Source organism: Penaeus monodon, chromosome 9 (assembly GCF_015228065.2).
Source record: "Penaeus monodon isolate SGIC_2016 chromosome 9, NSTDA_Pmon_1, whole genome shotgun sequence".
Taxonomy (NCBI): domain Eukaryota; kingdom Metazoa; phylum Arthropoda; class Malacostraca; order Decapoda; family Penaeidae; genus Penaeus; species Penaeus monodon.
The window spans coordinates 1,154,749-1,167,581 of NC_051394.1; the positions used below are offsets into that span (position 1 = coordinate 1,154,749).

The 12,833-nt window shown below is 33.3% G+C and overlaps 1 long non-coding RNA gene across 1 annotated transcript in view; it reads left to right on the forward strand.

Annotated features, from left to right (window-relative positions):
- Nucleotides 1-6,388: 6,388 nt before the first annotated feature.
- Nucleotides 6,389-12,833, forward strand: part of LOC119576803 — a 104,166-nt gene continuing 97,721 nt past the window's right edge. Inside the window, exon 1 of the long non-coding RNA XR_005229080.1 lies at nucleotides 6,389-6,722. This is a non-coding gene — a long non-coding RNA (uncharacterized LOC119576803). The remainder of the gene's footprint in view (nucleotides 6,723-12,833) is intronic.

Here is a 12,833-nt window from a genome sequence, read left to right on the forward strand (position 1 = left end):
TACACAGAGCGTAAACAACAACAGGCAAGTAAAAACACCAGGCGCTGCGTGACGGCGATATCACATCACGTAGAAAGCGAGGCAATAAAACATATATTTTTTTTACCCAGGATTAACTCAAAATTGCATGGCTTCGAAAACTCAGGATAAACAAGGGGTGTATAAAAACGCACGAAAGAGGAAATAAGAAATAAAGTAAGCTGTAAATGAGTGAAATAAAGATAAAATAGGTGGTAATAGTCTTTTTAGCACAGACTAACAACATACCAGTTCCCACGGATAAAATAAAAGCCGGTGTTTTGGCAATAACTCTTCAGAGAATGAATGGATTGGATTTATATTTTTGCAAAAGGAGAGTACTGATATAAAGCGCACATTTTCGTCACAAACCCCCATATTTAAAAGAGTTATATTCGGTTTATAGACTTTAATTCACATATAACAAATAAACCACATAATCCCCCCAAATCCCAAATCCCCATCCAGCACGGACCACACAAATCCCCGACGCTCCCTTCACTCATACCCCAGTGATCCCAGAATCCAGCCTGTACTAACAGCGCATTAGCCAAGACCACTCCGAGGCTGGCCAAGATCGGCCAAGGGGTGAGAGGGCGGAGTCAAGTGTCTCCAAGTGGGCGCCTTTGTCTCTCAAGGGCTGTCGTATTTGGTCACTTTTTTTGCTTTCTTCCTCTCTCTTTTGCTTCTGTGTTTGTTTCGGTCGTTGTCGTTGCGGACGAGGGGCCTGGAGAGCAAGGTATATACGTCTATTTATCTATCATTATTTTGGGGGATGTTTTTTATTCTGATTTTTGTCTTTTTTGTTACTAGTATCATTATCACATTATCAATATTATCTTTATCATTATCTTCATTGTTATTACTTTATTATTATCATTATCATTATTATTATTGTTATTTTTATCATCATTATTATTATCATTGTTATTATTATTAATACTATTATTATTATGATTAGTATTACTATTATTATTATACTTATTATTATTACTGACATTATTGTGATTACAATTATTATTATTATTATTACTACTAATACTACTACTACTCCTACTTCTACTGTTACTACTACTACTACTACTACTGCTACTACAACTACTATTATTATTATTAATATCATTATTATTATTATTATTATTATTATTATTATTATTATTATTATTATTATTATTATTATTGTTATTATTATTATCAATATCAATACCAATGTTTTAATAATTATTATTATTATCATTATTATTATTTTTCTTGTCATCATCATCATCAACATAATCATCATCATCATCATCATCATCTTCATCATAATAATAATAATGATAATAATAATGATAATAATGATAATAATAACTAAAAGGTATGGATGAGAATGAATATCTTCACAATAAAAGAGATTTATTTGCCCGGTTTCGATGTATCTTCGTCAGAAATACATACATCAAAGAAATTCTTTGATGCATGTATTTCTGACGAAGATACATCGAAACCGGGCAAATAAATCTCTTTTATTGTGAAGATATTCATTCTCATCCATACCTTTTATACATTCGTCAACATGAATACGGTTTGATAATAAGGATAATAATAATAAAATAATCATTATTATTATTATCATTATTATCAATGTTATTATAATTATAATAATAATAATAATAATAATAATAATAATATAATAATAATATATTATTATTATTATTATTATTATTATATTATATATTTTATTATTATTATTATTATTATTATTATTATTATATCTTATTTATATTATATTTCATATTATTACATATTTATATATATCATTATTATCATCATTATTATTTATTATTTGAATTTTTATTATGATATATAATATATTATATATATTATTATTAGTGTATATGATCATTAATTGTTATTTTTATGGTCATGCGAGTCTCTCTCCTAATCATTCATTGCTGATCCATATTGTATTCATTCATTTGATTATCATGTGGATCTATATTTTCTTAGTTATTATAAGTATATTAAATTGATATATCAGTATTATGAATCACATATAATACTTCATGACTTATTATATTATTATTATTATTATTATTATTATATGATTATATTATTATTATATTAATCGTTCCATTATTATTGAATATACACGATTATGACTTATTTATACAGATGGATTACATACTATTAATATCTTAATATTGATATTTCTTATAAATATTATATTAACATGCTATCAATAATGTAATTATAGTGAGAACTATCCTAACAATTATTACGCATTTCAATATCCAAACATTAATAACATCTATTATATCAATTTGTATGAAAACAATATTGATACAAAAGCGTGCTTACTGAAAATGTGCCGTGAGTCTGTGTGTGCAGCGGCAGCGTCCTCGCCAACAATTCTGACTACTGTTCGATTCCCGCACCGCCAGTGGACCTAACCTCGGCCTTCCTTGCACACAGGGGGGTAGTTTAGAAGCACAATAAACAGACAAGCCACAGTTTGACTGAAGTCACAAGAGCCTGTCACAGAAATCCTAAATTGATATTATTATTATTTCTATCGTCGCAGAAAACGTAACGTAAATATTGTTCAAATAAATACAAGATTATGACTTATTCTGAGTACCAAGATGACAAAATTGACAATACTCACGCAAACCCTAAAGATAAAAATAATCTAACTATTGATATATCCTTCAATAAAAAAATGACGAGCAACACAAACGATCGAAAAAAGAAAAAGGAAAAGAAATCATCACAACACAACATTTACGATTCCAAACTCTAAAAATAAATTACTATAGTATCATACAAGCTCCTGTGCATTAACAGGGGTATCCTTTTATAGGCACACAATGGCACAGAAACCATCTCGCTGTCGTTGAAATATCGAGAAAAAGAGAGAGAAAGGGTAGAAGAGAGAGAGAGGAGAGGGGAGTGAGGGAGGGGATAATGGAGTGAGGGGAGAAGGAGAGCGAAGAGACAGAAGAGAAAGAAATGAGTGAGTAAGTGAGTGAGAGAGAGAGAGAGAGAGAGAGAGAGAGAGAGAGAGAGAGAGAGAGAGATGGAGAGCGAGAGATAGATAGATAGATAGATAGATAGATAGATAGATAGATAGATAGATAGATAGAGAGAGAGAGAGAGAAGAGAGGGAAGCGAGAGAGTGGGAGAGATTGACAAACAGATAGATAGAAATATAGGTAGACAGATAGACAGAAAGAGAGAGAGAGAGGAAGGGAGATTATTATTTTTCACCAACCCCAGCACAGTAATAGTGACAACAATCAGTTCCTGAGGGAGCGGAGAACATCGCGGCGAGCAACAGAGAAGGCTTCGTGATCTTAAACAAGGCGACCTGAAAGCGCAAGAAACGGATATTTGGTCGCCACGTCATCAGCAAGACGGGATTGCAACTGTTTCGTAAAAGGAAAAAAGAAGAAAGAAAGAAAGAAAGAAAAACAGAAGAAATAGAATAAAAGGGAGAAGTCTACACCTCTTTCAAAAAAGGGAAAAACAAGAAAGAAAATATAAGAAGGAAGAATAGGGGAAAAAATACACCTGTTAATGTAAAGGCAAGATGCCAACAGATGGACTCACGTACATGTGTGATTTGCTGCGAAGTCTTGCCTCGGTTTTGCTTCGTGATTTCGTTGTCTAGGAAACTAAACTGGAACTGAAACGGTCTAGATTTAAGAAATGAGGGGGGATTATCTTTTTTGATGACTGTTATGATGGTGGTCTTATAAAACTTATATTAAAGGCTAATTAGGCCGAGTTACTGCAGTTGACAGGGAAGAAATGTGTGAGATTTATAAAATACCCTTATTGCTAAAACGAAAGATAGTAATAAGATCTATAATTCATTGCAGTGCACTATATTAGAAAGCACTGAAACGATAAGCTTACTAACGATTATATATAACTTCAATCCTATTTGTAATTAAAGACCTACTGACAATTATAATGCTAGTGATCATGATAGGTATCAATTCTGTGATTCACTGACATCGAATAATCACGATAACATAAATACCCATAATATTCATATCACAAAATACATTTAATGCAGATGCACTGGCACGAATAATTGCCTCGGAAATGGTAATACGAGGAATAAATACGGAAACAAATACAATTTTCATTTACAAAGTTCACCTTCTGTTAAAATTACAATGTTAAACCCAGTGAGGTGTAGCAGTGCTGGCGGATCTCTTGTAATTTCGTTAAATTGATCGAATTACTTTATAATTGCAGTGATCAATTGCAACCCTGTATTAGAGTGAATTTGATGTTTGTTGGTGACTTTGTTGGGAGGCATTTTGGCGGAAGCTCTCTGGGTCACAGTCTGATCTCGTTTCTAAATCCTCCTGAGGTGATAGCTGACCATCAAAAGGGAGATTAATTGACTTTCTGTTGGTGATGATAATAATATAATGAGGATAATAATGATGTTGATAATGATGATGATAATAATAATGATAATGAGGATAATAATAATAATGATAATGAGGATAATAATAATAATGATAATAATAATAAATGGATAATGATAACGACAACAACGACAACAACACCAAAAACAACAATAGCAATAATAGTAATTATGATAATAATAATAATAATAATAATAATAATAATAATAATAATAATAATAATAATAATATTATTATTATTATTATTATGATTATTATTATTATCATGATTTATTATTGTTATTGTTATTATTATCATTATTATTATTATTATTATTATTATTATTATTATTATTATTATTAATATTATTATTATTATTATTATTATTATTACTCTTGTTATTATTACTAGTAGTAATGGTATTATCACCATCATCATCATCATTTTTCTTCTTCTTCTTCTTCTTATTATTATTATTATTATTACTATTATTACTATTATTACTATTATTATTATTATTATAATTATTATTATTATTATTAATATTATTATTATTATCATTACTATTATTGTTATCAATAGTAATATGAACTTGAGGGAAATGAGATGGAGAGAGAGAGGGAGAGAGCGAGATCAATATTTTCTATACCTTTATCTTTTTATCTATATGTATGTCTATATCCATGGCTATGTTCTATTCAATTTGGCTGTCTGTCTGCTTATCTATGTGTATCAGTCTGTCTACCTATCTATCTATTTGTCTATCTATCTGTCTATCTATCTATCTGTCTATCTCTCTGTCTATCTATATAAAGGGAGAGAGAGAGAAAGAGAGAAAGAGAGAAAGAGAGAGAGAGAGAGAGAGAGAGAGAGAGAGAGAGAGAGAGAGAGAGAGAGAGAGAGAGAGAGGAAGAGAGAGAGAGAGAGAGAGAGAGAGAGAGAGAGGAGAGAGAGAGAGAGAGAAACAGATAGATAAATAGATACATAGGTAGAGTATAAACGTATCCAATCTACACTTCTCTCTCCTCACTCTGTCTCTCGCATCAAACGGTGGCGGAGACCAAATTCATAACAGAGGAATAATGCCAGTGCGGGTATTTTTCTTTTGTATAAAGTGACCCTCTGTCTAATTCTATTAAACGTCAACTCACGCCGTTGGATGTAATCGCACAGTCAATTAATCTCATCTTTTTTCCCTATTTTTAAGGATTCTGCGAGAGGTATCGCAGCTTTGCTTAATAGGATAGTGTAATTTGTTGATTTTTCAATTGGAAGCGATATCAAAGGGTGTTTAGGGCGGAGCGATGAGCTGACGGAAAGCGTATGTATGCTGAACGCACACACAAATACATATATATGAATGTTAACGTGTTCGTGTGTGTATCTCTGTGTATCTATCAATCTATCTATCTATCTATCTCTCTATCTATCTATCTATATCTATCTATCTATCTATCTATCTATCTATCTATCTATCTATCTATCTATATAATTCACTTACGTACATACACATATTCACGTCTCATTGTTTAAGGGCCTTTTCATCACCACCGATCTGCGTGGCCTGAACCGAAATTAGATAAGTGATTCCCATATGCATCTCGCTCCCAAGCGATGCAGTCAATTCGGCCAGTTTTCATTTCACACCACATTTGAATATTCAATTTATGTCAATGAAGGGACGAACTCTTATCATTATATTTCGGTGCGCAGAAATAATTTTAGTACTAAACTCTACGGACTAAAGCAGATGATTTCACTTACTCACACTTAGTAGCGTGATATTATGACCGGCTCACTTTGCTATTTGCTCGCGGAAACAAACAACGATATTGTAAATACAGGAAACTATTTGTAATTGCAACCCTGGTTTCGAATGTTTGTTGACCTCTCATAGCTTGCCAGGACGCACTACCTGAAGGAGGATCAAAGAGCAAACTAAACTTAAATCAGCAAACAAAGCGTAAATAATCAGTGCATAAAAAAAACATTTAAAGCTTATATATACAACAAATCACAAATATATGCATGCGTAATAGTTTAATACGATAAAAGAAAGGGCTATCTGGCAACGTAGAGCTCGCGTGGTCGACGGTAGACACTATGTCGGAGCCTTCACTTGGCAGTGATCATCTCAGACTCGTGACGGTAGGGTGTTGTTGCTCGTGCTCCCGGGGGCCGAAATAACCCGACTTGCACAGAAGAACAAACTTTCTGAGGAGCTAAAAAAACGAAAATGGCTTGACTATTTGATGATCCAGACAACATGGATTCATTTGCTAACCACTGAAGGACTGGTAAGATTATTTTCTTTATTATATTACTTTAGTGTGAATGCACACACAAAAAAACTTTCTGATTAAAGCAGGCATCAGACACACACACACACGCACACACACACACACACAATCCATTGACAGTTTCTTTCTGCCTCTGAGAGACTGAAAGAGAAGGACAAATACAGAAATAGATAGTTAGACAAAGAGTAAATAAGTGAGTGAATGAGAGAGAGAGAGAGAGAGAGAGAGAGAAGAGAGAGAGAGAGAGAGAGAGAGAGAGAGAGAGAGAGAGAAGAGAAAGAGGAGAGAGAGGAGAGAGAGAGAGAGGAGAGGAGAGAGAGAGAGAGAGAGAGAGAGAGAGAGAGAGAGAGAGAGAGAGAGAGAGAGAGAGAGAAGGATAGATAGATAGATAGATAGAGAGAGAGAGAGAGAGAGAGAGAGAGAGAGAGATAGGCAGATAGATAGATAGGGAGAGAGAGAAAGGAAAAGAGAGAAAAAAAATGCACTTCAGAAATCGAAGAAAATGAAAAAAAAACAAAAAAACAAGGACCAGCACCGAACAAAACCCGAGATGTAAAATAAACACTCAATTAACACTCCGCAATTACCTGTCCCTAATTATTCCACACGAGTGACCGAGAGCAGATGAGGAGGAGGGAGATTCTGCAGCCTCCAAGCTTAGCGGTCCTCCTTCCCTCCGCCTCTAATGATGCTTTACCGGAAGTTGTTATCTTGTGGTGTTGGGGAGGGAGGGAGGGAGGAGGGGGAGGGGAAGGGTTGGGGAGGAAGGGCCAAGGAGGGGGGGAGGAGGGGGAGGGGAGGGAGTGAGGGGGCGAGAGAGGGAAGATAAGCAAGTTCGGCCGCACTGCCTTAGTAAGAAGGTCAATTAGCGGTTGTAATGAGGATGCTGATGCTAATCACACTGGTAATTACCTATCTCATTGGCACTGGTGTCGATTGTCGTTGTAATTGTTAGTGTTGTTAATGATAGAGGTAATGATGGTAGGGAATGATAATTATTGTAGTGATCATAGTAATTAACGAATTCATTGCTGTTTCGGTCTCTTATCTTTTTTACTTATTTTAGTTATTGTAAAAAATATAGTAATCACAGTCATTCTCGATTATCTTGGCAAAGGAAATAATTGTAATGGTTGTAATTATAGTAATCGATAGAATCATCGTAGCACTATTATCGTTATCATCATGATAATGATAATGATGATCATAATAATTACCATTAATCCTTCATGCCAGTTATCAGTACTATTGGTATTTCTGTCATAACTGTAGTGAATTCATTAATTACAAAAGCTATTGCCAACACTGTCAGTTATCAATATTAACTACTACTCCACCATTAACGTAATTAGGATCATAATTACCGAAGTTAATTACCATCAGTGCCAGTCATAAGGACTATTGACATCAAGGTCACGATGATGATTGTCAAGAACGATATTATTTACAAAAACTATCTGCCATTACTGTGATGTACGGATATTACTATCGTTGTTATTACTGTGAGAGTGAAAATAAGGGTACTTTATATTAGATAAAATGTTTTTAGAATTAACGGAACAGGAAGACTCATTATGATGATGAGATGATGATGTGATGATAGTAATCCTGAAAATTATAATTGCGATGAAGGTAATAATATTATTAATAATGATAAGCATGTTGATACTGATAATCATAATAACAATAATGATAACAATTATGATGATAACAGTAACGATGATAATGATCATAATAATGATGATAATGGTAATAATAATGTTGATAATAATAATAATAGTAATAATTATGGTAATAACAAAAAAAAAAAAATAATTACAATGATTATAATGATAATAGCTATAATGATAGTAGAGATTATAATGATGACAATAATGATGATTATAATAATGGTAATAATACAACAATAGAACAAAACCAACAACAAAATAATAGTAATAACAAAGATTATAGCAAAAACGATAATAATAACAATCATGATAGTAATGATAATGATAATTATAGAATAACGAAAGAATAGTCATAACAGTATAGTAATAAAAATAGTTATAATATTAATGATAATGAAAATTATGATAGTGATAATGATATTGATGATAATGATATAATAATAATAATGACAATAATAGCGATAACAATAAAAAATGGTAATGATGATAATGATAATGATAATGATGAATATAATGATAATATTGATAATAGTAATAATGGTAATAATGGCAAAGATAGTAATATTGATAATATTAATAATGAGAATGGACAATAAGAACAATAATAAATATAATGATTGTAATAATGATAATAATAATAATTATGACAATGACAACGGTAGCGATAAATATCACTAGAATGAAAATAGATAAAGGGAGAGAGAATAAAGATTAGAATAGGAATGGATATGTTGATAGTGACCGTTTTACTGCATCTCCTTTATTATCATAAACATCAAGCCAGGGACATCTTCATTAACTTTATAATTATCGTAATTATGTTAATTCCGACATACAACCGCTTTCGCATCAGAGAGGAAGAAGCAGGCACGTCACAGCAAAAGGGTAAATATTTTTTTTGAGATGATTGAAAACTATGAGATATTGGATTCATTAGAGGTGAGATGTCAGGTGAAAAGTTTTCCCCTTTTTTCATTTCTGACGTGACTTGCAACGCACATAAGTATTCGTGGGTAATAACTGTGTCATGACGTTTCAGAAATTTTGCGCATTGTGAGAAGGATAAATCAGAATCTAGGACTCATTGTAGGGACACACACGGTCTCATGCACACATACACACACACACACACATACACACATAAACAGACACAAACACACACACACACACACACACACACAACACACACACACACACACACACACACACACACACACACACACACACACACACCACACACACACACACACACACACACACACACACACACAAACACACACACACATAAACGTACACACAAATACAAACACTCTCATACAAAAAAAAAAAAAAAAAAAAAACACACACACACACAGAAACACAAACATACTCATACACACACAAAAACACAAACACACACAAAAACACAAACACACACAAAAACACAAACACACGCAAATACACAAACACACACAAACACACGCAAATACGCAAACACACACATGCCAACATACAAGCAAACACACTCCATAACAGATTCATGCACATGCCATGCACACACCCGAAAAGGGCGTTGAAGAATGGCTGGAATTAGTATTGACATTTACAACGGCAGCGAGGCGACTGAAATAGTTAGGCTTCCTTTGTCAATAAGGAATGTAATTGCTGCTGATGCTATTGTGCCCAAAAATAGCTTGCAACTGGATGGGCAAGATTTCTACCTCGCAATTTAGATAGAAATGGTAAGGGTTTGAGAAGAAACCGACTGATAACCCGTGTGTCTGTCTGCACAAAAATAACATTAGTATTCTTAAAGTCAACTCCTTATTTTCGGAATATAAGTGGGAGTGTAAATGATCTTAAAAAAAGTGAGGATGGAAACGTTTTACAGAAGAGAAGAGAGAATGAGAACGAGAATGTCTGATAAGTGAGAATGAAAATGAATGCTAAAAGTGAAAGTAAAATGGCTTAATAAACTAAGAATGACAGTGTTGTAAGTTGTAATGAAACTTGAAAAACTGTTCAGAGGGTACGAATGAAAATGATATCACAAAAAGAAAGAAAGAAAAGAAAATGGAAACGAAGCAAGAATGAAAATACTTTTGACAACAGATAAAGATAAAAGAATAAATCTAAAAAGTGAGAACGAAACCCAACTTGGGAACATTAGAGTTTAAAGTGGTAATTGGAAGAGGGACGTGGCAATTAAAGCGATGGGAGGAGAGGACCGTAATAAGACAGTGCCAGGGCCAAGGTGGCACTCTCGGTGGCATCTGGACTGGCGTATAGAGCTCGGGATGTCGGTAGGGAATTTAAGTTTGCCGCTTTTGGAGTGGGAGGGATAAGTGCCTAAAGTTGATATCAGTTTTCGTCAGTAATAACATAGGGGTTAGTTTTAACAGCAGGAAAAGCAGTGATAATGATAAGGATGTTTATGGTAAGAGTAATGATTACCTGATGATATTACCGACAATGAGGAGAGTAATAAAGACATTAATGATAATGATTATACATAATGAAATGATAAGAATCTCTCTGTCTCTCTCTATCCCTCCCTCTTTCCCTATACACCAAAAAACAAAACAAAACAAAACAACATAAAAAAAACCCCCGAAGCCCAAGCCACCGCCAAATCACCCGCTGACGGCATACGGACACCTAAACCCCTAGTCACTAAAAGTAGCCTCCGCCGAGACGCTCCGCTGCCCGAGGCTATTTAAGCTCCTCCGCGTCACGGCGATCGTTAGTCAGCGCTTCGGCGTGGAAAGAGGATAGTTAAGGTCGGATGCTTGCTCTTCCTTGGGCATATTTTCCTTAGTACGGAGAGATAATGATGATGGTGATGATGGTGATAATGATGGTAATAATGATAATGATAACGTTAATAGTAATAATAATGATAATCATAATAACTATGATAATGATAATCATGATAACTACTATATTGTTAATCATAATAACTATAGTAATGATAATAGTAATAATACTGATAATACTGATAATGGTAATAATGATATTGATAATAAGGATATTAATAATAATAACACCAAAGATAATAATAATGATGATGATAGAAAAAATAAGTGATACTAATGATAATAGTAATAGTATCATTGTCAGTATCGTTAATATTATTATCATCATCATTTTCATTATTTCTATTTTTATCTATGTACCCATTAAAAAAGTTTCTGTTTATTCATTTATCTATTGACTGATAAAAAAAAAATCATTCCTTATTTTTACTTATCTATGCATCTATTTTTGACTGATTTTCATTGATTAAAGAATATATATTTTTTAAAGAATATATATTCTTTAAAGAATATATATTTTTTAAAGAATATATATTTTTTATATCTATTTTTAATTCGTTTATCCATTTTTGATGAACTGGTTTTGATTGATTAAAAGATAAAATCTACTTATTTCCTTTTTATGCTATTTCCTATCTATCTATTTTTAAGACCCAGCACACAAACAGAATTCCAAGCGTCACTCACACGCCTCTTGGTTGCAAATGAGCAGTTCTCCTTTGCTTTTTCCCCTTTCGTTCAGCTTTTTGTTTTCATTGTTCTTTTGTGCGTAGAGAGTGAAACATATCTGATAGGAATGGAAGAGAGAGAGAGAAAGAGAGAAAGAGAGATAGATAGATAGATAGATAGATAGATAGATAGATAGATAGAGAGAGAGAGAGAGAGAGAGAGAGAGAGAGAGAGATTGAGAGAGAGAGAGATTGAGAGAGGGAAAGGGAACGGGAGAGAGGGAGAGGGTGATAGAAAGGGAAAGGGAGAGGGAGGGAAGGAGGGAGGGTGAGATAGATAGATAGATAGAAAGAGATAGAGAGAAGGGAGAGAGAGATAGAGATAGATAGATAGATAGATAGATAGAGAGAGAGAGAGAGGGAGAGAGGGAGAGAGAGGACAAAGAAAACCAAGATCAGAAGAAATAATCTGAAGAGAAAGCAAAGAAACGTGAGCGAGGAGGAAAACTTTTGTAAAAATAAAGTAAACAAAGCTTTTCGGAAATACAAAGATCTAGAAGAAGAAGAAGAAAAAGAAGTAGAAGCAGAGGAAAAGAAGAAGAAGAAAAAGAAGAGAAAGATAATGAAGAAGGAGAAAGAAATAACGAAGCATTAGAAACAAATACCGGGAGAGGTGATGAGAAGGGAAGAAAGGAAGAGAGAAAGAGAGGAAGGAAGGAAGGAAGGAGGAAAGGAAGTAAGAAAAGAAAGAAAGAAAGAAAGAAGGAGAAAGAAAGAAAGAAAAGGAAAATAGAAGTCAATGCAAGGAGGAGAGAAAAGCAGGAGAGAGAAAAAGCGAAAGAAGGAAAAACAAATAAAACAAATCTTCCATTCACTTTCGAGAAAATGAAAGAGAAAAATAAAATAAAAGTAAAAACAAAAAGTAAGGGAAAGAAAACAACAAAACCAACAATAAAAAATTTTCCGGAAATGATA